The sequence below is a fragment of the Oncorhynchus kisutch genome, unplaced genomic scaffold (genome assembly GCF_002021735.2).
Source record: "Oncorhynchus kisutch isolate 150728-3 unplaced genomic scaffold, Okis_V2 scaffold4071, whole genome shotgun sequence".
NCBI lineage: Eukaryota > Metazoa > Chordata > Actinopteri > Salmoniformes > Salmonidae > Oncorhynchus > Oncorhynchus kisutch.
Genome location: NW_022266016.1, coordinates 142,871 through 166,498, shown reverse-complemented (window position 1 = coordinate 166,498; position 23,628 = coordinate 142,871). Strand labels below are relative to the sequence as shown.

The following is a 23,628-nucleotide window of genomic DNA, read 5'->3' as shown; positions in this document are numbered from 1 at the left end:
TCTTGAAATCAAATACTTTATGGGTATGTTTTCAGAGAGAGAGTGTTCTTGATGAGCTTCTGTTGATATCCAGCTGTAATGTCCCTTATTAGACAATTTTTCCGCCTTTAGACCGTTTCTAGCAGAGGGGGTATAGCTCAGTGGTAGAGCATTTGACTGCAGATCAAGAGGTCCCAGGTTCAAATCCTGATGCCCCCTTTAAATCAAGATTTTTCAAAGAGTTGTTTGAGGGTAGAGGACTTTTTTTCCCAATATGTTACTCAGGGAAAATTGTCCCTTATTAGACAATTTCTCACGTTCAAATCCTGGCACCCCCTTGAAATCAAGTACTTTCTAAATGTATCTTGAGAGAGGGAGTACTCCTTTTTTGGTTATGTTACTCAGTCTAAAATGTCCCTCATTAGATGGTTTTTCTCTGTCAGACAGTTCCTAACAGAGGTTGAAGTGCAATAGACTTCAGATCTATAGTTCTCAGATTGTAATATTTTTGTCATCTTGAAATCAAATACTTTATGGGTATGTTTTCAGAGAGAGAGTGTTCTTTATTAGTTTTTGTTGATATCCAGCTATAATGTCCCTTATTAGACAATTTTTCCACCTTTAGACAGTTTCTAGCAGAGGGGGTATAGCTCAGTGGTAGAGCATTTGACTGCAGATCAAGAGGTCCCAGGTTCAAATCCTGATTCCCCCTTGAAATCAAGTACTTTCTAAGTGTATCTTGAGAGAGGGAGTACTTCCTTTTTTTGGTTATGTTATTCAGTCTAAAATGTCCCTCATTCAATGTTTTTTCACTGTCAGACAGTTCCTAACAGAGGTGGAAGTGCAATAGACTTCAGATCTATAGGTCTCAGTTTGTAATATTTTTGTCATCTTGAAATCAAATACTTTATGGGTATGTTTTCAGAGAGAGAGTGTTCTTGATTAGCTTCTGTTGATATCCTGCTGTAATGTCCCTTATTAGACAATTTATCCACCTTTAGACAGTTTCTAGCAGAGGGGGTATAGCTCAGTGGTAGAGCATTTGACTGCAGATAAAGAGGTCCCAGGTTCAAATCCTGATGCCCCCTTTAAATCAAGATTTTTCAAAGAGTTGTTTGAGGGTAGACGACTTTTTTTCCCAATATGTTACTCAGGGAAAATTGTCCCTTATTAGACAATTTCTCACGTTCAAATCCTGGCACCCCCTTTTAATCAAGTACTTTCTAAATGTATCTTGAGAGAGGGAGTACTCCTTTTTTGGTTATGTTACTCAGTCTAAAATGTCCCTCATTCAATGTTTTTTTCTCTGTCAGACAGTTCCTAACAGAGGTGGAAGTGCAATAGACTTCAGATCTATAGTTCTCAGATTGTAATATTTTTGTCATCTTGAAATCAAATACTTTATGGGTATGTTTTCAGAGAGAGAGTGTTCTTGATGAGCTTCTGTTGATATCCAGCTGTAATGTCCCTTATTAGACAATTTTTCCACCTTTAGACAGTTTCTAGCAGAGGGGGGTATAGCTCAGTGGTAGAGCATTTGACTGCAGATCAAGAGGTCCCAGGTTCAAATCCTGATGCACCTTTAATTCAAGATTTTTCAAAGAGTTGTTTGAGGGTAGAGGACTTTTTTCCCCAATATGTTACTCAGGGAAAATTGTCCCTTATTAGACAATTTCTCACGTTCAAATCCTGGCACCCCCTTGAAATCAAGTACTTTCTAAATGTATCTTGAGAGAGGGAGTACTCCTTTTTTGGTTATGTTACTCAGTCTAAAATGTCCCTCATTAGATGGTTATTCTCTGTCAGACAGTTCCTAACAGAGGTTGAAGTGCAACAGACTTCAGATCTATAGTTCTCAGATTGTAATATTTTTGTCATCTTGAAATCAAATACTTTATGGGTATGTTTTCAGAGAGAGAGTGTTCTTGATTAGCTTCTGTTGATATCCTGCTGTAATGTCCCTTATTAGACCATTTTTCCGCCTTTAGACAGTTTCTAGCAGAGGGGCTATACCTCAGTGGTAGAGCATTTGACTGCAGATCATGAGGTCCCAGTTTCAAATCCTGATGACCCCTTTAAATCAAGTTTTTTCAAAGAGTTGTTTGAGGGTAGAGGACTTTTTTCCCAATATGTTAGTCAGGGAAAATTGTCCCTTATTAGACAATTTCTCACGTTCAAATCCTGGCACCCCCTTGAAATCAAGTACTTTCTAAGTGTATCTTGAGAGAGGGAGTACTCCTTTTTTTGGTTATGTTACTCAGTCTAAAATGTCCCTCATTCAATGTTTTTTTCTCTGTCAGACAGTTCCTAACAGAGGTGGAAGTGCAATAGACTTCAGATCTATAGGTCTCAGATTGTAATATTTTTGTCATCTTGAAATCAAGTACTTTCTCAGTGTTTCTTGAGAGAGGGTGTGCTCTGCAAAAATGTCCCTCATTAGATGGTTATTCTCTGTCAGACAGTTCCTAACAGAGGTTGAAGTGCAACAGACTTCAGATCTATAGTTCTCAGATTGTAATACTTTTGTCATCTTGAAATCAAATACTTTATGGGTATGTTTTCAGAGAGAGAGTGTTCTTTATTAGTTTTTGTTGATATCCAGCTATAATGTCCCTTATTAGACAATTTTTCCACCTTTAGACAGTTTCTAGCAGAGGGGGTATAGCTCAGTGGTAGAGCATTTGACTGCAGATCAAGAGGTCCCAGGTTCAAATCCTGATGCCCCCTTTAAATCAAGATTTTTCAAAGAGTTGTTTGAGGGTAGATGACTTTTTTTCCCAATATGTTACTCAGGGAAAATTGTCCCTTATTAGACAATTTCTCACGTTCAAATCCTGGCACCCCCTTGAAATCAAGTACTTTCTAAATGTATCTTGAGAGAGGGAGTACTCATTTTTTGGTTATGTTACTCAGTCTAAAATGTCCCTCATTCAATGTTTTTTTCTCTGTCAGACAGTTCCTAACAGAGGTGGAAGTGCAATAGACTTCAGATCTATAGGTCTCAGTTTGTAATATTTTTGTCATCTTGAAATCAAATACTTTATGGGTATGTTTTCAGAGAGAGAGTGTTCTTGATGAGCTTCTGTTGATATCCAGCTGTAATGTCCCTTATTAGACAATTTTTCCGCCTTTAGACCATTTCTAGCAGAGGGGGTATAGCTCAGTGGTAGAGCATTTGACTGCAGATCAAGAGGTCCCAGGTTCAAATCCTGATGCCCCATTTAAATCAAGATTTTTCAAAGAGTTGTTTGAGGGTAGAGGACTTTTTTTCCCAATATGTTACTCAGGGAAAATTGTCCCTTATTAGACAATTTCTCACGTTCAAATCCTGGCACCCCCTTTTAATCAAGTACTTTCTAAATGTATCTTGAGAGAGGGAGTACTCCTTTTTTGGTTATGTTACTCAGTCTAAAATGTCCCTCATTCAATGTTTTTTTCTCTGTCAGACAGTTCCTAACAGAGGTGGAAGTGCAATAGACTTCAGATCTATAGTTCTCAGATTGTAATATTTTTGTCATCTTGAAATCAAATACTTTATGGGTATGTTTTCAGAGAGAGAGTGTTCTTGATGAGCTTCTGTTGATATCCAGCTGTAATGTCCCTTATTAGACAATTTTTCCACCTTTAGACAGTTTCTAGCAGAGGGGGTATAGCTCAGTGGTAGAGCATTTGACTGCAGATTAAGAGGTCCCAGGTTCAAATCCTGATGCACCTTTAATTCAAGATTTTTCAAAGAGTTGTTTGAGGGTAGAGGACTTTTTTCCCCAATATGTTACTCAGGGAAAATTGTCCCTTATTAGACAATTTCTCACGTTCAAATCCTGGCACCCCCTTGAAATCAAGTACTTTCTAAATGTATCTTGAGAGAGGGAGTACTCCTTTTTTGGTTATGTTACTCAGTCTAAAATGTCCCTCATTAGATGGTTATTCTCTGTCAGACAGTTCCTAACAGAGGTTGAAGTGCAACAGACTTCAGATCTATAGTTCTCAGATTGTAATATTTTTGTCATCTTGAAATCAAATACTTTATGGGTATGTTTTCAGAGAGAGAGTGTTCTTGATTAGCTTCTGTTGATATCCTGCTGTAATGTCCCTTATTAGACCATTTTTCCACCTTTAGACAGTTTCTAGCAGAGGGGCTATACCTCAGTGGTAGAGCATTTGACTGCAGATCATGAGGTCCCAGTTTCAAATCCTGATGACCCCTTTAAATCAAGTTTTTTCAAAGAGTTGTTTGAGGGTAGAGGACTTTTTTTCCCAATATGTTAGTCAGGGAAAATTGTCCCTTATTAGACAATTTCTCACGTTCAAATCCTGGCACCCCCTTGAAATCAAGTACTTTCTAAGTGTATCTTGAGAGAGGGAGTACTCCTTTTTTTGGTTATGTTACTCAGTCTAAAATGTCCCTCATTCAATGTTTTTTCTCTGTCAGACAGTTCCTAACAGAGGTGGAAGTGCAATAGACTTCAGATCTATAGGTCTCAGATTGTAATATTTTTGTCATCTTGAAATCAAGTACTTTCTCAGTGTTTCTTGAGAGAGGGTGTGCTCTGCAAAAATGTCCCTCATTAGATGGTTATTCTCTGTCAGACAGTTCCTAACAGAGGTTGAAGTGCAACATACTTCAGATCTATAGTTCTCAGATTGTAATACTTTTGTCATCTTGAAATCAAATACTTTATGGGTATGTTTTCAGAGAGAGAGTGTTCTTTATTAGTTTTTGTTGATATCCAGCTATAATGTCCCTTATTAGACAATTTTTCCACCTTTAGACAGTTTCTAGCAGAGGGGGTATAGCTCAGTGGTAGAGCATTTGACTGCAGATCAAGAGGTCCCAGGTTCAAATCCTGATGCCCCATTTAAATCAAGATTTTTCAAAGAGTTGTTTGAGGGTAGAGGACTTTTTTTCCCAATATGTTACTCAGGGAAAATTGTCCCTTATTAGACAATTTCTCACGTTCAAATCCTGGCACCCCCCTTTTAATCAAGTACTTTCTAAATGTATCTTGAGAGAGGGAGTACTCCTTTTTTGGTTATGTTACTCAGTCTAAAATGTCCCTCATTCAATGTTTTTTCTCTGTCAGACAGTTCCTAACAGAGGTGGAAGTGCAATAGACTTCAGATCTATAGTTCTCAGATTGTAATATTTTTGTCATCTTGAAATCAAATACTTTATGGGTATGTTTTCAGAGAGAGAGTGTTCTTGATGAGCTTCTGTTGATATCCAGCTGTAATGTCCCTTATTAGACTATTTTTCCACCTTTAGACAGTTTCTAGCAGAGGGGGTATAGCTCAGTGGTAGAGTATTTGACTGCAGATCAAGAGGTCCCAGGTTCAAATCCTGATGCACCTTTAATTCAAGATTTTTCAAAGAGTTGTTTGAGGGTAGAGGACTTTTTTCCCCAATATGTTACTCAGGGAAAATTGTCCCTTATTAGACAATTTCTCACGTTCAAATCCTGGCACCCCCTTTTAATCAAGTACTTTCTAAATGTATCTTGAGAGAGGGAGTACTCCTTTTTTGGTTATGTTACTCAGTCTAAAATGTCCCTCATTCAATGTTTTTTCTCTGTCAGACAGTTCCTAACAGAGGTGGAAGTGCAATAGACTTCAGATCTATAGTTCTCAGATTGTAATATTTTTGTCATCTTGAAATCAAATACTTTATGGGTATGTTTTCAGAGAGAGAGTGTTCTTGATGAGCTTCTGTTGATATCCAGCTGTAATGTCCCTTATTAGACAATTTTTCCACCTTTAGATAGTTTCTAGCAGAGGGGGTATAGCTCAGTGGTAGAGCATTTGACTGCAGATCAAGAGGTCCCAGGTTCAAATCCTGATGCACCTTTAAATTCAAGATTTTTCAAAGAGTTGTTTGAGGGTAGAGGACTTTTTTCCCCAATATGTTACTTCAGGGAAAATTGTCCCTTATTAGACAATTTCTCACGTTCAAATCCTGGCACCCCCTTGAAATCAAGTACTTTCTAAATGTAATCTTGAGAGAGGGAGTACTCCTTTTTTGGTTATGTTACTCAGTCTAAAATGTCCCTCATTCAATGGTTTTTTCTCTGTCAGACAGTTCCTAACAGAGGTGGAAGTGCAATAGACTTCAGATCTATAGGTCTCAGTTGTAATATTTTTGTCATCTTGAAATCAAATACTTTATGGGTATGTTTCAGAGAGAGAGTGTTCTTGATGAGCTTCTGTTGATATCCAGCTGTAATGTCCCTTATTAGACAATTTTTCCGCCTTTAGACAGTTTCTAGCAGAGGGGCTATACCTCAGTGGTAGAGCATTTGACTGCAGATCATGAGGTCCCAGTTTCAAATCCTGATGACCCCTTTAAATTAAGTTTTTTCAAAGAGTTGTTTGAGGGTAGAGGACTTTTTTCCCAATATGTTACTCAGGGAAAATTGTCCCTTATTAGACAATTTCTCACGTTCAAATCCTGGCACCCCCTTGAAATCAAGTACTTTCTAAGTGTATCTTGAGAGAGGGAGTACTCCTTTTTTTGGTTATGTTACTCAGTCTAAAATGTCCCTCATTCAATGTTTTTTTCTCTGTCAGACAGTTCCTAACAGAGGTGGAAGTGCAATAGACTTCAGATCTATAGGTCTCAGATTGTAATATTTTTGTCATCTTGAAATCAAGTACTTTCTCAGTGTTTCTTGAGAGAGGGTGTGCTCTGCAAAAATGTCCCTCATTAGATGGTTATTCTCTGTCAGACAGTTCCTAACAGAGGTTGAAGTGCAACAGACTTCAGATCTATAGTTCTCAGATTGTAATACTTTTGTCATCTTGAAATCAAATACTTTATGGGTATGTTTTCAGAGAGAGAGTGTTCTTTATTAGTTTTTGTTGATATCCAGCTATAATGTCCCTTATTAGACAATTTTTCCACCTTTAGACAGTTTCTAGCAGAGGGGGTATAGCTCAGTGGTAGAGCATTTGACTGCAGATCAAGAGGTCCCAGGTTCAAATCCTGATGCCCCATTTAAATCAAGATTTTTCAAAGAGTTGTTTGAGGGTAGAGGACTTTTTTTCCCAATATGTTACTCAGGGAAAATTGTCCCTTATTAGACAATTTCTCACGTTCAAATCCTGGCACCCCCTTGAAATCAAGTACTTTCTAAATGTAATCTTGAGAGAGGGAGTACTCCTTTTTGGTTATGTTACTCAGTCTAAAATGTCCCTCATTCAATGTTTTTTCTTCTCTGTCAGACAGTTCCTAACAGAGGTGGAAGTGCAATAGACTTCAGATCTATAGTTCTCAGATTGTAATATTTTTGTCATCTTGAAATCAAATACTTTATGGGTATGTTTTCAGAGAGAGAGTGTTCTTGATGAGCTTCTGTTGATATCCAGCTGTAATGTCCCTTATTAGACTATTTTTCCACCTTTAGACAGTTTCTAGCAGAGGGGGTATAGCTCAGTGGTAGAGTATTTTGACTGCAGATCAAGAGGTCCCAGGTTCAAATCCTGATGCACCTTTAATTCAAGATTTTTCAAAGAGTTGTTTGAGGTAGAGGACTTTTTTCCCCAATATGTTACTCAGGGAAAATTGTCCCTTATTAGACAATTTCTCACGTTCAAATCCTGGCACCCCCTTTTAATCAAGTACTTTCTAAATGTATCTTGAGAGAGGGAGTACTCCTTTTTTGGTTATGTTACTCAGTCTAAAATGTCCCTCATTCAATGTTTTTTTCTCTGTCAGACAGTTCCTAACAGAGGTGGAAGTGCAATAGACTTCAGATCTATAGTTCTCAGATTGTAATATTTTTGTCATCTTGAAATCAAATACTTTATGGGTATGTTTTCAGAGAGAGAGTGTTCTTGATGAGCTTCTGTTGATATCCAGCTGTAATGTCCCTTATTAGACAATTTTTCCACCTTTAGATAGTTTCTAGCAGAGGGGGTATAGCTCAGTGGTAGAGCATTTGACTGCAGATCAAGAGGTCCCAGGTTCAAATCCTGATGCACCCTTTAAATCAAGATTTTTCAAAGAGTTGTTTGAGGGTAGAGGACTTTTTTTCCCCAATATGTTACTCAGGGAAAATTGTCCCTTATTAGACAATTTCTCACGTTCAAATCCTGGCACCCCCTTGAAATCAAGTACTTTCTAAGTGTATCTTGAGAGAGGGAGTACTCCTTTTTTTGGTTATGTTACTCAGTCTAAATGTCCCTCATTCAATGTTTTTTCTCTGTCAGACAGTTCCTAACAGAGGTGGAAGTGCAATAGACTTCAGATCTATAGGTCTCAGATTGTAATATTGTCTCTTTGAAATCAGTCAGGTTCTTGAGAAGGTGAGCTCGCAAAAATTCCCTATTAGATGGGTATCTCTGTCAGACTTCACAGAGGTGAGTGCAAAGACTTGATCTAGTTCTGTTGTATCTTTGTCATCTTGAAATCAAATACTTATGTGTAGTTTCAGAGAGAGATGTTCTTTAAGTTTGTGTATCCAGTAAGCCTTTTAGACAATTCCACTTTGCACTTTCTAGCAGAGGGGGTATAGCTCAGTGGTAGAGCATTTGACTGCAGATCAAGAGGTCCCAGGTTCAAATCCTGATGCCCTTTAATCAAGATTTTTCAAAGAGTTTGAGGGTAGAGGACTTTTTTTCCCCATATGTTACTCAGGGGAAAATTGTCCCTTTTAGAACATATTTCTCAGTTCCAAATCTGGCACCCCCTTGAAATCAGGTACTTTCTAAATGTATCTTGAGAGAGGAGTATCCTTTTTTGGTTATGTTACTCAGTCTAAAATGTCCCTCATTCAATGTTTTTTTCTCTGTCAGACAGTTCCTAACAGAGGTGGAAGTGCAATAGACTTCAGATCTATAGGTCTCAGTTTGTAATATTTTTGTCATCTTGAAATCAAATACTTTATGGGTATGTTTTCAGAGAGAGAGTGTTCTTGATGAGCTTCTGTTGATATCCAGCTGTAATGTCCCTTATTAGACCATTTTTCCGCCTTTAGACTGTTTCTAGCAGAGGGGGTATAGCTCAGTGGTAGAGCATTTGACTGCAGATCAAGAGGTCCCAGGTTCAAATCGTGATGCCCCCTTTAAAATAAAGATTTTTCAAAAAGTAGTTTGAGAGTAGAGGACTTTTTTTCCCAATATGTTATTCAGGGAAAATTGTCCCTTATTAGACAATTTCTCACGTTCAAATCCTGGCACCCCCTTGAAATCAAGTACTTTCTAAATGAATCTTGAGAGAGGGAGTACTCCTTTTTTTGGTTATGTTACTCAGTCTAAAATGTCCCTAATTCAATGTTTTTTTCACTGTCAGACAGTTCCTAACAGAGGTGGAAGTGCAATAGACTTCAGATCTATAGGTCTCAGTTTGTAATATTTTTGTCATCTTGAAATCAAATACTTTATGGGTATGTTTTCAGAGAGAGAGTGTTCTTGATTAGCTTCTGTTGATATCCTGCTGTAATGTCCCTTATTAGACAATTTTTTAAGCCTTTAGACAGTTTCTAGCAGTGGGGCTATACCTCAGTGGTAGAGCATTTGACTGCAGATCATGAGGTCCCAGTTTCAAATCCTGATGACCCCTTTAAATCAAGTTTTTTCAAAGAGTTGTTTGAGGGTAGAGGACTTTTTTTCCCAATATGTTACTCAGGGAAAATTGTCCCTTATTAGACAATTTCTCACGTTCAAATCCTGGCACCCCCTTGAAATCAAGTACTTTCTAAGTGTATCTTGAGAGAGGGAGTACTCCTTTTTTTGGTTATGTTACTCAGTCTAAAATGTCCCTCATTCAATGTTTTTTTCTCTGTCAGACAGTTCCTAACAGAGGTGGAAGTGCAATAGACTTCAGATCTATAGGTCTCAGATTGTAATATTTTTGTCATCTTGAAATCAAGTACTTTCTCAGTGTTTCTTGAGAGAGGGTGTGCTCTGCAAAAATGTCCCTCATTAGATGGTTATTCTCTGTCAGACAGTTCCTAACAGAGGTTGAAGTGCAACAGACTTCAGATCTATAGTTCTCAGATTGTAATACTTTTGTCATCTTGAAATCAAATACTTTATGGGTATGTTTTCAGAGAGAGAGTGTTCTTTATTAGTTTTTGTTGATATCCAGCTATAATGTCCCTTATTAGACAATTTTTCCACCTTTAGACAGATTCTAGCAGAGGGGGTATAGCTCAGTGGTAGAGCATTTGACTGCAGATCAAGAGGTCCCAGTTTCAAATCCTGATGCACCTTTAATTCAAGATTTTTCAAAGAGTTGTTTGAGGGTAGAGGACTTTTTTCCCCAATATGTTACTCAGGGAAAATTGTCCCTTATTAGACAATTTCTCACGTTCAAATCCTGGCACCCCCTTGAAATCAAGTACTTTCTAAATGTATCTTGAGAGAGGGAGTACTCCTTTTTTGGTTATGTTACTCAGTCTAAAATGTCCCTCATTCAGTGTTTTTTTCTCTGTCAGACAGTTCCTAACAGAGGTGGAAGTGCAATAGACTTCAGATCTATAGGTCTCAGTTTGTAATATTTTTGTCATCTTGAAATCAAATACTTTATGGGTATGTTTTCAGAGAGAGAGTGTTCTTGATGAGCTTCTGTTGATATCCAGCTGTAATGTCCCTTATTAGACAATTTTTCCACCTTTAGACCGTTTCTAGCAGAGGGGGTATAGCTCAGTGGTAGAGCATTTGACTGCAGATCAAGAGGTCCCAGGTTCAAATCCTGATGCCTCCTTTAAAATAAAGATTTTTCAAAAAGTAGTTTGAGAGTAGAGGACTCTTTTTCCCAATATGTTATTCAGGGAAAATTGTCCCTTATTAGACAATTTCTCACGTTCAAATCCTGGCACCCCCTTGAAATCAAGTACTTTCTAAATGAATCTTGAGAGAGGGAGTACTCCTTTTTTGGTTATGTTACTCAGTCTAAAATGTCCCTCATTAGATGGTTATTCTCTGTCAGACAGTTCCTAACAGAGGTTGAAGTGCAACAGACTTCAGATCTATAGTTCTCAGATTGTAATATTTTTGTCATCTTGAAATCAAATACTTTATGGGTATGTTTTCAGAGAGAGAGTGTTCTTTATTAGTTTTTGTTGATATCCAGCTATAATGTCCCTTATTAGACAATTTTTCCACCTTTAGACAGTTTCTAGCAGAGGGGGTATAGCTCAGTGGTAGAGCATTTGACTGCAGATCAAGAGGTCCCAGGTTCAAATCCTGATGCCCCCTTGAAATCAAGTACTTTCTAAGTGTATCTTGAGAGAGGGAGTACTCCTTTTTTTGGTTATGTTACTCAGTCTAAAATGTCCCTCATTCAATGTTTTTTTCACTGTCAGACAGTTCCTAACAGAGGTGGAAGTGCAATAGACTTCAGATCTATAGGTCTCAGTTTGTAATATTTTTGTCATCTTGAAATCAAATACTTTATGGGTATGTTTTCAGAGAGAGAGTGTTCTTGATTACCTTCTGTTGATATCCTGCTGTAATGTCCCTTATTAGACAATTTTTTAAGCCTTTAGACAGTTTCTAGCAGAGGGGCTATACCTCAGTGGTAGAGCATTTGACTGCAGATCATGAGGTCCCAGTTTCAAATCCTGATGACCCCTTTAAATCAAGTTTTTTCAAAGAGTTGTTTGAGGGTAGAGGACTTTTTTTCCCAATATGTTACTCAGGGAAAATTGTCCCTTATTAGACAATTTCTCACGTTCAAATCCTGGCACCCCCTTGAAATCAAGTACTTTCTAAGTGTATCTTGAGAGAGGGAGTACTCCTTTTTTTGGTTATGTTACTCAGTCTAAAATGTCCCTCATTCAATGTTTTTTTCTCTGTCAGACAGTTCCTAACAGAGGTGGAAGTGCAATAGACTTCAGATCTATAGGTCTCAGATTGTAATATTTTTGTCATCTTGAAATCAAGTACTTTCTCAGTGTTTCTTGAGAGAGGGTGTGCTCTGCAAAAATGTCCCTCATTAGATGGTTATTCTCTGTCAGACAGTTCCTAACAGAGGTTGAAGTGCAACAGACTTCAGATCTATAGTTCTCAGATTGTAATACTTTTGTCATCTTGAAATCAAATACTTTATGGGTATGTTTTCAGAGAGAGAGTGTTCTTTATTAGTTTTTGTTGATATCCAGCTATAATGTCCCTTATTAGACAATTTTTCCACCTTTAGACAGATTCTAGCAGAGGGGGTATAGCTCAGTGGTTGAGCATTTGACTGCAGATCAAGAGGTCCCAGTTTCAAATCCTGATGCACCTTTAATTCAAGATTTTTCAAAGAGTTGTTTGAGGGTAGAGGACTTTTTTCCCCAATATGTTACTCAGGGAAAATTGTCCCTTATTAGACAATTTCTCACGTTCAAATCCTGGCACCCCCTTGAAATCAAGTACTTTCTAAATGTATCTTGAGAGAGGGAGTACTCCTTTTTTGGTTATGTTACTCAGTCTAAAATGTCCCTCATTCAGTGTTTTTTTCTCTGTCAGACAGTTCCTAACAGAGGTGGAAGTGCAATAGACTTCAGATCTATAGGTCTCAGTTTGTAATATTTTTGTCATCTTGAAATCAAATACTTTATGGGTATGTTTTCAGAGAGAGAGTGTTCTTGATGAGCTTCTGTTGATATCCAGCTGTAATGTCCCTTATTAGACAATTTTTCCGCCTTTAGACCGTTTCTAGCAGAGGGGGTATAGCTCAGTGGTAGAGCATTTGACTGCAGATCAAGAGGTCCCAGGTTCAAATCCTGATGCCCCCTTTAAAATAAAGATTTTTCAAAAAGTAGTTTGAGAGTAGAGGACTTTTTTTCCCAATATGTTATTCAGGGAAAATTGTCCCTTATTAGACAATTTCTCACGTTCAAATCCTGGCACCCCCTTGAAATCAAGTACTTTCTAAATGAATCTTGAGAGAGGGAGTACTCCTTTTTTTGGTTATGTTACTCAGTCTAAAATGTCCCTAATTCAATGTTTTTTTCACTGTCAGACAGTTCCTAACAGAGGTGGAAGTGCAATAGACTTCAGATCTATAGGTCTCAGTTTGTAATATTTTTGTCATCTTGAAATCAAATACTTTATGGGTATGTTTTCAGAGAGAGAGTGTTCTTGATTAGCTTCTGTTGATATCCTGCTGTAATGTCCCTTATTAGACAATTTTTTAAGCCTTTAGACAGTTTCTAGCAGTGGGGCTATACCTCAGTGGTAGAGCATTTGACTGCAGATCATGAGGTCCCAGTTTCAAATCCTGATGACCCCTTTAAATCAAGTTTTTTCAAAGAGTTGTTTGAGGGTAGAGGACTTTTTTTCCCAATATGTTACTCAGGGAAAATTGTCCCTTATTAGACAATTTCTCACGTTCAAATCCTGGCACCCCCTTGAAATCAAGTACTTTCTAAGTGTATCTTGAGAGAGGGAGTACTCCTTTTTTTGGTTATGTTACTCAGTCTAAAATGTCCCTCATTCAATGTTTTTTTCTCTGTCAGACAGTTCCTAACAGAGGTGGAAGTGCAATAGACTTCAGATCTATAGGTCTCAGATTGTAATATTTTGTCATCTTGAAATCAAGTACTTTCTCAGTGTTTCTTGAGAGAGGGTGTGCTCTGCAAAAATGTCCCTCATTAGATGGTTATTCTCTGTCAGACAGTTCCTAACAGAGGTTGAAGTGCAACAGACTTCAGATCTATAGTTCTCAGATTGTAATACTTTTGTCATCTTGAAATCAAATACTTTATGGGTATGTTTTCAGAGAGAGAGTGTTCTTTATTAGTTTTTGTTGATATCCAGCTATAATGTCCCTTATTAGACAATTTTTCCACCTTTAGACAGATTCTAGCAGAGGGGGTATAGCTCAGTGGTAGAGCATTTGACTGCAGATCAAGAGGTCCCAGTTTCAAATCCTGATGCACCTTTAATTCAAGATTTTTCAAAGAGTTGTTTGAGGGTAGAGGACTTTTTTCCCCAATATGTTACTCAGGGAAAATTGTCCCTTATTAGACAATTTCTCACGTTCAAATCCTGGCACCCCCTTGAAATCAAGTACTTTCTAAATGTATCTTGAGAGAGGGAGTACTCCTTTTTTGGTTATGTTACTCAGTCTAAAATGTCCCTCATTCAGTGTTTTTTTCTCTGTCAGACAGTTCCTAACAGAGGTGGAAGTGCAATAGACTTCAGATCTATAGGTCTCAGTTTGTAATATTTTTGTCATCTTGAAATCAAATACTTTATGGGTATGTTTTCAGAGAGAGAGTGTTCTTGATGAGCTTCTGTTGATATCCAGCTGTAATGTCCCTTATTAGACAATTTTTCCGCCTTTAGACCGTTTCTAGCAGAGGGGGTATAGCTCAGTGGTAGAGCATTTGACTGCAGATCAAGAGGTCCCAGGTTCAAATCCTGATGCCCCCTTTAAAATAAAGATTTTTCAAAAAGTAGTTTGAGAGTAGAGGACTCTTTTTCCCAATATGTTATTCAGGGAAAATTGTCCCTTATTAGACAATTTCTCACGTTCAAATCCTGGCACCCCCTTGAAATCAAGTACTTTCTAAATGAATCTTGAGAGAGGGAGTACTCCTTTTTTGGTTATGTTACTCAGTCTAAAATGTCCCTCATTAGATGGTTATTCTCTGTCAGACAGTTCCTAACAGAGGTTGAAGTGCAACAGACTTCAGATCTATAGTTCTCAGATTGTAATATTTTTGTCATCTTGAAATCAAATACTTTATGGGTATGTTTTCAGAGAGAGAGTGTTCTTTATTAGTTTTTGTTGATATCCAGCTATAATGTCCCTTATTAGACAATTTTTCCACCTTTAGACAGTTTCTAGCAGAGGGGGTATAGCTCAGTGGTAGAGCATTTGACTGCAGATCAAGAGGTCCCAGGTTCAAATCCTGATGCCCCCTTGAAATCAAGTACTTTCTAAGTGTATCTTGAGAGAGGGAGTACTCCTTTTTTTGGTTATGTTACTCAGTCTAAAATGTCCCTCATTCAATGTTTTTTTCACTGTCAGACAGTTCCTAACAGAGGTGGAAGTGCAATAGACTTCAGATCTATAGGTCTCAGTTTGTAATATTTTTGTCATCTTGAAATCAAATACTTTATGGGTATGTTTTCAGAGAGAGAGTGTTCTTGATTAGCATCTGTTGATATCCTGCTGTAATGTCCCTTATTAGACAATTTTTTAAGCCTTTAGACAGTTTCTAGCAGAGGGGCTATACCTCAGTGGTAGAGCATTTGACTGCAGATCATGAGGTCCCAGTTTCAAATCCTGATGACCCCTTTAAATCAAGTTTTTTCAAAGAGTTGTTTGAGGGTAGAGGACTTTTTTTCCCAATATGTTACTCAGGGAAAATTGTCCCTTATTAGACAATTTCTCACGTTCAAATCCTGGCACCCCCTTGAAATCAAGTACTTTCTAAGTGTATCTTGAGAGAGGGAGTACTCCTTTTTTTGGTTATGTTACTCAGTCTAAAATGTCCCTCATTCAATGTTTTTTTCTCTGTCAGACAGTTCCTAACAGAGGTGGAAGTGCAATAGACTTCAGATCTATAGGTCTCAGATTGTAATATTTTTGTCATCTTGAAATCAAGTACTTTCTCAGTGTTTCTTGAGAGAGGGTGTGCTCTGCAAAAATGTCCCTCATTAGATGGTTATTCTCTGTCAGACAGTTCCTAACAGAGGTTGAAGTGCAACAGACTTCAGATCTATAGTTCTCAGATTGTAATACTTTTGTCATCTTGAAATCAAATACTTTATGGGTATGTTTTCAGAGAGAGAGTGTTCTTTATTAGTTTTTGTTGATATCCAGCTATAATGTCCCTTATTAGACAATTTTTCCACCTTTAGACAGATTCTAGCAGAGGGGGTATAGCTCAGTGGTTGAGCATTTGACTGCAGATCAAGAGGTCCCAGTTTCAAATCCTGATGCACCTTTAATTCAAGATTTTTCAAAGAGTTGTTTGAGGGTAGAGGACTTTTTTCCCCAATATGTTACTCAGGGAAAATTGTCCCTTATTAGACAATTTCTCACGTTCAAATCCTGGCACCCCCTTGAAATCAAGTACTTTCTAAATGTATCTTGAGAGAGGGAGTACTCCTTTTTTGGTTATGTTACTCAGTCTAAAATGTCCCTCATTCAGTGTTTTTTTCTCTGTCAGACAGTTCCTAACAGAGGTGGAAGTGCAATAGACTTCAGATCTATAGGTCTCAGTTTGTAATATTTTTGTCATCTTGAAATCAAATACTTTATGGGTATGTTTTCAGAGAGAGAGTGTTCTTGATGAGCTTCTGTTGATATCCAGCTGTAATGTCCCTTATTAGACAATTTTTCCGCCTTTAGACCGTTTCTAGCAGAGGGGGTATAGCTCAGTGGTAGAGCATTTGACTGCAGATCAAGAGGTCCCAGGTTCAAATCCTGATGCCCCCTTTAAAATAAAGATTTTTCAAATAGTTGTTTGAGGGTAGAGGACTTTTTTTCCCAATATGTTATTCAGGGAAAATTGTCCCTTATTAGACAATTTCTCACGTTCAAATCCTGGCACCCCCTTGAAATCAAGTACTTTCTAAATGAATCTTGAGAGAGGGAGTACTCCTTTTTTGGTTATGTTACTCAGTCTAAAATGTCCCTCATTAGATGGTTATTCTCTGTCAGACAGTTCCAAACAGAGGTTGAAGTGCAACCGACTTCAGATCTATAGTTCTCAGATTGTAATATTTTTGTCATCTTGAAATCAAATACTTTATGGGTATGTTTTCAGAGAGAGAGTGTTCTTTATTAGTTTTTGTTGATATCCAGCTATAATGTCCCTTATTAGACAATTTTTCCACCTTTAGACAGTTTCTAGCAGAGGGGGTATAGCTCAGTGGTAGAGCATTTGACTGCAGATCAAGAGGTCCCAGGTTCAAATCCTGATGCCCCCTTTAAATCAAGATATTTCAAAGAGTTGTTTGAGGGTAGATGACTTTTTTTCCCAATATGTTACTCAGGGAAAATTGTCCCTTATTAGACAATTTCTCACGTTCAAATCCTGGCACCCCCTTGAAATCAAGTACTTTCTAAATGTATCTTGAGAGAGGGAGTACTCCTTTTTTGGTTATGTTACTCAGTCTAAAATGTCCCTCATTCAATGTTTTTTTCTCTGTCAGACAGTTCCTAACAGAGGTGGAAGTGCAATAGACTTCAGATCTATAGGTCTCAGTTTGTAATATTTTTGTCATCTTGAAATCAAATACTTTATGGGTATGTTTTCAGAGAGAGTGTTCTTGATGAGCTTCTGTTGATATCCAGCTGTAATGTCCCTTATTAGACAATTTTTCCACCTTTAGACAGTTTCTAGCAGAGGGGGTATAGCTCAGTGGTAGAGCATTTGACTGCAGATCAAGAGGTCCCAGGTTCAAATCCTGATGCACATTTAATTCAAGATTTTTCAAAGAGTTGTTTGAGGGTAGAGGACTTTTTCCCCCAATATGTTACTCAGGGAAAATTGTCCCTTATTAGACAATTTCTCACGTTCAAATCCTGGCACCCCCTTGAAATCAAGTACTTTCTAAATGTATCTTGAGAGAGGGAGTACTCCTTTTTTGGTTATGTTACTCAGTCTAAAATGTCCCTCATTCAGTGTTTTTTTCTCTGTCAGACAGTTCCTAACAGAGGTGGAAGTGCAATAGACTTCAGATCTATAGGTCTCAGTTTGTAATATTTTTGTCATCTTGAAATCAAATACTTTATGGGTATGTTTTCAGAGAGAGAGTGTTCTTGATTAGCTTCTGTTGATATCCTGCTGTAATGTCCCTTATTAGACAATTTTTCCGCCTTTAGACAATTTCTAGCAGAGTGGCTATAGCTCAGTGGTAGAACATTTGACTGCAGATCAAGAGGTCCCAGGTTCAAATCCTGATGCCCCCTTTAAATGAAGTTTTTTCAAAGAGTTGTTTGAGGGTAGAGGACTTTTTTCCCAATATGTTACTCAGGGAAAATTGTCCCTTATTAGACAATTTCTCACGTTCAAATCCTGGCACCCCCTTGAAATCAAGTACTTTCTAAGTGTATCTTGAGAGAGGGAGTACTCCTTTTTTTGGTTATGTTACTCAGTCTTAAATATCCCTCATTCAATGTTTTTTTCTCTGTCAGACAGTTCCTAACAGAGGTGGAAGTGCAATAGACTTCAGATCTATAGGTCTCAGATTGTAATATTTTTGTCATCTTGAAATCAAGTACTTTCTCAGTGTTTCTTGAGAGAGGGTGTGCTCTGCAAAAATGTCCCTCATTAGATGGTTATTCTCTGTCAGACAGTTCCTAACAGAGGTTGAAGTGCAACAGACTTCAGATCTATAGTTCTCAGATTGTAATATTTTTGTCATCTTGAAATCAAATACTTTATGGGTATGTTTTCAGAGAGAGAGTGTTCTTTATTAGTTTTTGTTGATATATAGCTATAATGTCCCTTATTAGACAATTTCTCCACCTTTAGATAGTTTCTAGCAGAGGGGGTATAGCTCATTGGTAGAGCATTTGACTGCAGATCAAGAGGTCCCAGGTTCAAATCCTGATGCCTCCTTTAAATCAACATTTTTCAAAGAGTTGTTTGAGGGTAGAGGACTTTTTTTTCCCAATATGTTACTCAGGGAAAATTGTCCCTTATTAGACAATTTCTCACGTTCAAATCCTGGCACCCCCTTGAAATCAAGTACTTTCTAAACGTATCTTGAGAGAGGGAGTTCTCCTTTTTTGGTTATGTTACTCAGTCTAAAATGTCCCTCATTCAATGTTTTTTCTCTGTCAGACAGTTCCTAACAGAGGTGGAAGTGCAATAGACTTCAGATCTATAGGTCTCAGTTTGTAATATTTTTGTCATCTTGAAATCAAATACTTTATGGGTATGTTTTCAGAGAGAGAGTGTTCTTGATTAGCTTCTGTTGATATCCTGCTGTAATGTCCCTTATTAGACAATTTTTCCGCCTTTAGACAATTTCTAGCAGAGTGGCTATAGCTCAGTGGTAGAACATTTGACTGCAGATCAAGAGGTCCCAGGTTCAAATCCTGATGCCCCCTTTAAATGAAGTTTTTTCAAAGAGTTGTTTGAGGGTAGAGGACTTTTTTCCCAATATGTTACTCAGGGAAAATTGTCCCTTATTAGACAATTTCTCACGTTCAAATCCTGGCACCCCCTTGAAATCAAGTACTTTCTAAGTGTATCTTGAGAGAGGGAGTACTCCTTTTTTTGGTTATGTTACTCAGTCTTAAATATCCCTCATTCAATGTTTTTTTCTCTGTCAGACAGTTCCTAACAGAGGTGGAAGTGCAATAGACTTCAGATCTATAGGTCTCAGATTGTAATATTTTTGTCATCTTGAAATCAAGTACTTTCTCAGTGTTTCTTGAGAGAGGGTGTGCTCTGCAAAAAATGTCCCTCATTAGATGGTTATTCTCTGTCAGACAGTTCCTAACAGAGGTTGAAGTGCAACAGACTTCAGATCTATAGTTCTCAGATTGTAATATTTTTGTCATCTTGAAATCAAATACTTTATGGGTATGTTTTCAGAGAGAGAGTGTTCTTTATTAGTTTTTGTTGATATATAGCTATAATGTCCCTTATTAGACAATTTCTCCACCTTTAGATAGTTTCTAGCAGAGGGGGTATAGCTCAGTGGTAGAGCATTTGACTGCAGATCAAGAGGTCCCAGGTTCAAATCCTGATGCCCCCTTTAAATCAAGATTTTTCAAAGAGTTGTTTGAGGGTAGAGGACTTTTTTTCCCAATATGTTACTCAGGGAAAATTGTCCCTTATTAGACAATTTCTCACGTTCAAATCCTGGCACCCCCTTGAAATCAAGTACTTTCTAAACGTATCTTGAGAGAGGGAGTTCTCCTTTTTTGGTTATGTTACTCAGTCTAAAATGTCCCTCATTCAATGTTTTTTCTCTGTCAGACAGTTCCTAACAGAGGTGGAAGTGCAATAGACTTCAGATCTATAGGTCTCAGTTTGTAATATTTTTGTCATCTTGAAATCAAATACTTTATGGGTATGTTTTCAGAGAGAGAGTGTTCTTGATGAGCTTCTGTTGATATCCAGCTGTAATGTCCCTTATTAGACAATTTTTCCGCCTTTAGACTGTTTCTAGCAGAGGGGGTATAGCTCAGTGGTAGAGCATTTGACTGCAGATCAAGAGGTCCCAGGTTCAAATCCTGATGCCCCCTTTAAATCAAGATTTTTCAAAGAGTTGTTTGAGGGTAGAGGACTTTTTTCCCAATATGTTACTCAGGGAAAATTGTCCCTTATTAGACAATTTCTCACGTTCAAATCCTGGCACCCCCTTGAAATCAAGTACTTTCTAAGTGTATCTTGAGAGAGGGAGTACTCCTTTTTTTGGTTATGTTACTCAGTCTAAAATGTCCCTCATTCAATGTTTTTTTCTCTGTCAGACAGTTCCTAACAGAGGTGGAAGTGCAATAGACTTCAGATCTATAGGTCTCAGATTGTAATATTTTTGTCATCTTGAAATCAAGTACTTTCTCAGTGTTTCTTGAGAGAGGGTGTGCTCTGCAAAAATGTCCCTCATTAGATGGTTATTCTCTGTCAGACAGTTCCTAACAGAGGTTGAAGTGCAACAGACTTCAGATCTATAGTTCTCAGATTGTAATATTTTTTGTCATCTTGAAATCAAATACTTTATGGGTATGTTTTCAGAGAGAGAGTGTTCTTTATTAGTTTTTGTTGATATATAGCTATAATGTCCCTTATTAGACAATTTTTCCACCTTTAGTTAGTTTCTAGCAGAGGGGGTATAGCTCAGTGGTAGAGCATTTGACTGCAGATCAAGAGGTCCCAGGTTCAAATCCTGATGCCCCCTTTAAATCAAGATTTTTCAAAGAGTTGTTTGAGGGTAGAGGACTTTTTTTCCCAATATGTTACTCAGGGAAAATTGTCCCTTATTAGACAATTTCTCACGTTCAAATCCTGGCACCCCCTTGAAATCAAGTACTTTCTAAACGTATCTTGAGAGAGGGAGTACTCCTTTTTTGGTTATGTTACTCAGTCTAAAATGTCCCTCATTCAATGTTTTTTTCTCTGTCAGACAGTTCCTAACAGAGGTGGAAGTGCAATAGACTTCAGATCTATAGGTCTCAGTTTGTAATATTTTTGTCATCTTGAAATCAAATACTTTATGGGTATGTTTTCAGAGAGAGAGTGTTCTTGATGAGCTTCTGTTGATATCCAGCTGTAATGTCCCTTATTAGACAATTTTTCCGCCTTTAGACTGTTTCTAGCAGAGGGGGTATAGCTCAGTGGTAGAGCATTTGACTGCAGATCAAGAGGTCCCAGGTTCAAATCCTGATGCCCCCTTTAAATCAAGATTTTTCAAAGAGTTGTTTGAGGGTAGAGGACTTTTTTCCCAATATGTTACTCAGGGAAAATTGTCCCTTATTAGACAATTTCTCACGTTCAAATCCTGGCACCCCCTTGAAATCAAGTACTTTCTAAGTGTATCTTGAGAGAGGGAGTACTCCTTTTTTTGGTTATGTTACTCAGTCTAAAATGTCCCTCATTCAATGTTTTTTTCTCTGTCAGACAGTTCCTAACAGAGGTGGAAGTGCAATAGACTTCAGATCTATAGGTCTCAGATTGTAATATTTTTGTCATCTTGAAATCAAGTACTTTCTCAGTGTTTCTTGAGAGAGGGTGTGCTCTGCAAAAATGTCCCTCATTAGATGGTTATTCTCTGTCAGACAGTTCCTAACAGAGGTTGAAGTGCAACAGACTTCAGATCTATAGTTCTCAGATTGTAATATTTTTTGTCATCTTGAAATCAAATACTTTATGGGTATGTTTTCAGAGAGAGAGTGTTCTTTATTAGTTTTTGTTGATATATAGCTATAATGTCCCTTATTAGACAATTTTTCCACCTTTAGTTAGTTTCTAGCAGAGGGGGTATAGCTCAGTGGTAGAGCATTTGACTGCAGATCAAGAGGTCCCAGGTTCAAATCCTGATGCCCCCTTTAAATCAAGATTTTTCAAAGAGTTGTTTGAGGGTAGAGGACTTTTTTTCCCAATATGTTACTCAGGGAAAATTGTCCCTTATTAGACAATTTCTCACGTTCAAATCCTGGCACCCCCTTGAAATCAAGTACTTTCTAAACGTATCTTGAGAGAGGGAGTACTCCTTTTTTGGTTATGTTACTCAGTCTAAAATGTCCCTCATTCAATGTTTTTTTCTCTGTCAGACAGTTCCTAACAGAGGTGGAAGTGCAATAGACTTCAGATCTATAGGTCTCAGTTTGTAATATTTTTGTCATCTTGAAATCAAATACTTTATGGGTATGTTTTCAGAGAGAGAGTGTTCTTGATGAGCTTCTGTTGATATCCAGCTGTAATGTCCCTTATTAGACAATTTTTCCGCCTTTAGACTGTTTCTAGCAGAGGGGGTATAGCTCAGTGGTAGAGCATTTGACTGCAGATCAAGAGGTCCCAGGTTCAAATCCTGATGCCCCCTTTAAATCAAGATTTTTCAAAGAGTTGTTTGAGGGTAGAGGACTTTTTTCCCAATATGTTACTCAGGGAAAATTGTCCCTTATTAGACAATTTCTCACGTTCAAATCCTGGCACCCCCTTGAAATCAAGTACTTTCTAAGTGTATCTTGAGAGAGGGAGTACTCCTTTTTTTGGTTATGTTACTCAGTCTAAAATGTCCCTCATTCAATGTTTTTTTCTCTGTCAGACAGTTCCTAACAGAGGTGGAAGTGCAATAGACTTCAGATCTATAGGTCTCAGATTGTAATATTTTTGTCATCTTGAAATCAAGTACTTTCTCAGTGTTTCTTGAGAGAGGGTGTGCTCTGCAAAAATGTCCCTCATTAGATGGTTATTCTCTGTCAGACAGTTCCTAACAGAGGTTGAAGTGCAACAGACTTCAGATCTATAGTTCTCAGATTGTAATATTTTTTGTCATCTTGAAATCAAATACTTTATGGGTATGTTTTCAGAGAGAGAGTGTTCTTTATTAGTTTTTGTTGATATATATAGCTATAATGTCCCTTATTAGACAATTTTTCCACCTTTAGTTAGTTTCTAGCAGAGGGGGTATAGCTCAGTGGTAGAGCATTTGACTGCAGATCAAGAGGTCCCAGGTTCAAATCCTGATGCCCCCTTTAAATCAAGATTTTTCAAAGAGTTGTTTGAGGGTAGAGGACTTTTTTTCCCAATATGTTACTCAGGGAAAATTGTCCCTTATTAGACAATTTCTCACGTTCAAATCCTGGCACCCCCTTGAAATCAAGTACTTTCTAAACGTATCTTGAGAGAGGGAGTACTCCTTTTTTGGTTATGTTACTCAGTCTAAAATGTCCCTCATTCAATGTTTTTTTCTCTGTCAGACAGTTCCTAACAGAGGTGGAAGTGCAATAGACTTCAGATCTATAGGTCTCAGTTTGTAATATTTTTGTCATCTTGAAATCAAATACTTTATGGGTATGTTTTCAGAGAGAGAGTGTTCTTGATGAGCTTCTGTTGATATCCAGCTGTAATGTCCCTTATTAGACAATTTTTCCGCCTTTAGACTGTTTCTAGCAGAGGGGGTATAGCTCAGTGGTAGAGCATTTGACTGCAGATCAAGAGGTCCCAGGTTCAAATCCTGATGCCCCCTTTAAATCAAGATTTTTCAAAGAGTTGTTTGAGGGTAGAGGACTTTTTTTTCCAATAT

The 23,628-nt window shown here is 37.7% G+C and overlaps 16 non-coding genes across 16 annotated transcripts; all 16 read left to right on the top strand.

The window, feature by feature from the left end:
• Positions 1–126: 126 nt before the first annotated feature.
• Positions 127–198, top strand: trnac-gca (transfer RNA cysteine (anticodon GCA)). The gene has a single exon. It is a non-coding gene; the product is annotated as a tRNA-Cys (tRNA).
• A 2,436-nt stretch (positions 199–2,634) lies between these two features.
• On the top strand, positions 2,635–2,706 carry trnac-gca (transfer RNA cysteine (anticodon GCA)). The gene has a single exon. It is a non-coding gene; the product is annotated as a tRNA-Cys (tRNA).
• Positions 2,707–11,103: 8,397 nt separating this feature from the next.
• Positions 11,104–11,175, top strand: trnac-gca (transfer RNA cysteine (anticodon GCA)). The gene has a single exon. It is a non-coding gene; the product is annotated as a tRNA-Cys (tRNA).
• Positions 11,176–12,626: 1,451 nt separating this feature from the next.
• trnac-gca (transfer RNA cysteine (anticodon GCA)) lies at positions 12,627–12,698 on the top strand. Its single transcript has one exon. It is a non-coding gene; the product is annotated as a tRNA-Cys (tRNA).
• A 1,570-nt stretch (positions 12,699–14,268) lies between these two features.
• trnac-gca (transfer RNA cysteine (anticodon GCA)) lies at positions 14,269–14,340 on the top strand. Its single transcript has one exon. It is a non-coding gene; the product is annotated as a tRNA-Cys (tRNA).
• Positions 14,341–14,762: 422 nt separating this feature from the next.
• On the top strand, positions 14,763–14,834 carry trnac-gca (transfer RNA cysteine (anticodon GCA)). Its single transcript has one exon. It is a non-coding gene; the product is annotated as a tRNA-Cys (tRNA).
• Positions 14,835–16,285: 1,451 nt separating this feature from the next.
• trnac-gca (transfer RNA cysteine (anticodon GCA)) lies at positions 16,286–16,357 on the top strand. The gene has a single exon. It is a non-coding gene; the product is annotated as a tRNA-Cys (tRNA).
• A 422-nt stretch (positions 16,358–16,779) lies between these two features.
• Positions 16,780–16,851, top strand: trnac-gca (transfer RNA cysteine (anticodon GCA)). The gene has a single exon. It is a non-coding gene; the product is annotated as a tRNA-Cys (tRNA).
• Positions 16,852–19,563: 2,712 nt separating this feature from the next.
• On the top strand, positions 19,564–19,635 carry trnac-gca (transfer RNA cysteine (anticodon GCA)). The gene has a single exon. It is a non-coding gene; the product is annotated as a tRNA-Cys (tRNA).
• A 421-nt stretch (positions 19,636–20,056) lies between these two features.
• Positions 20,057–20,128, top strand: trnac-gca (transfer RNA cysteine (anticodon GCA)). The gene has a single exon. It is a non-coding gene; the product is annotated as a tRNA-Cys (tRNA).
• A 581-nt stretch (positions 20,129–20,709) lies between these two features.
• trnac-gca (transfer RNA cysteine (anticodon GCA)) lies at positions 20,710–20,781 on the top strand. The gene has a single exon. It is a non-coding gene; the product is annotated as a tRNA-Cys (tRNA).
• Positions 20,782–21,203: 422 nt separating this feature from the next.
• trnac-gca (transfer RNA cysteine (anticodon GCA)) lies at positions 21,204–21,275 on the top strand. Its single transcript has one exon. It is a non-coding gene; the product is annotated as a tRNA-Cys (tRNA).
• A 581-nt stretch (positions 21,276–21,856) lies between these two features.
• trnac-gca (transfer RNA cysteine (anticodon GCA)) lies at positions 21,857–21,928 on the top strand. The gene has a single exon. It is a non-coding gene; the product is annotated as a tRNA-Cys (tRNA).
• Positions 21,929–22,350: 422 nt separating this feature from the next.
• On the top strand, positions 22,351–22,422 carry trnac-gca (transfer RNA cysteine (anticodon GCA)). The gene has a single exon. It is a non-coding gene; the product is annotated as a tRNA-Cys (tRNA).
• A 583-nt stretch (positions 22,423–23,005) lies between these two features.
• trnac-gca (transfer RNA cysteine (anticodon GCA)) lies at positions 23,006–23,077 on the top strand. Its single transcript has one exon. It is a non-coding gene; the product is annotated as a tRNA-Cys (tRNA).
• A 422-nt stretch (positions 23,078–23,499) lies between these two features.
• On the top strand, positions 23,500–23,571 carry trnac-gca (transfer RNA cysteine (anticodon GCA)). Its single transcript has one exon. It is a non-coding gene; the product is annotated as a tRNA-Cys (tRNA).
• The last annotated feature ends 57 nt before the right edge of the window (positions 23,572–23,628 follow it).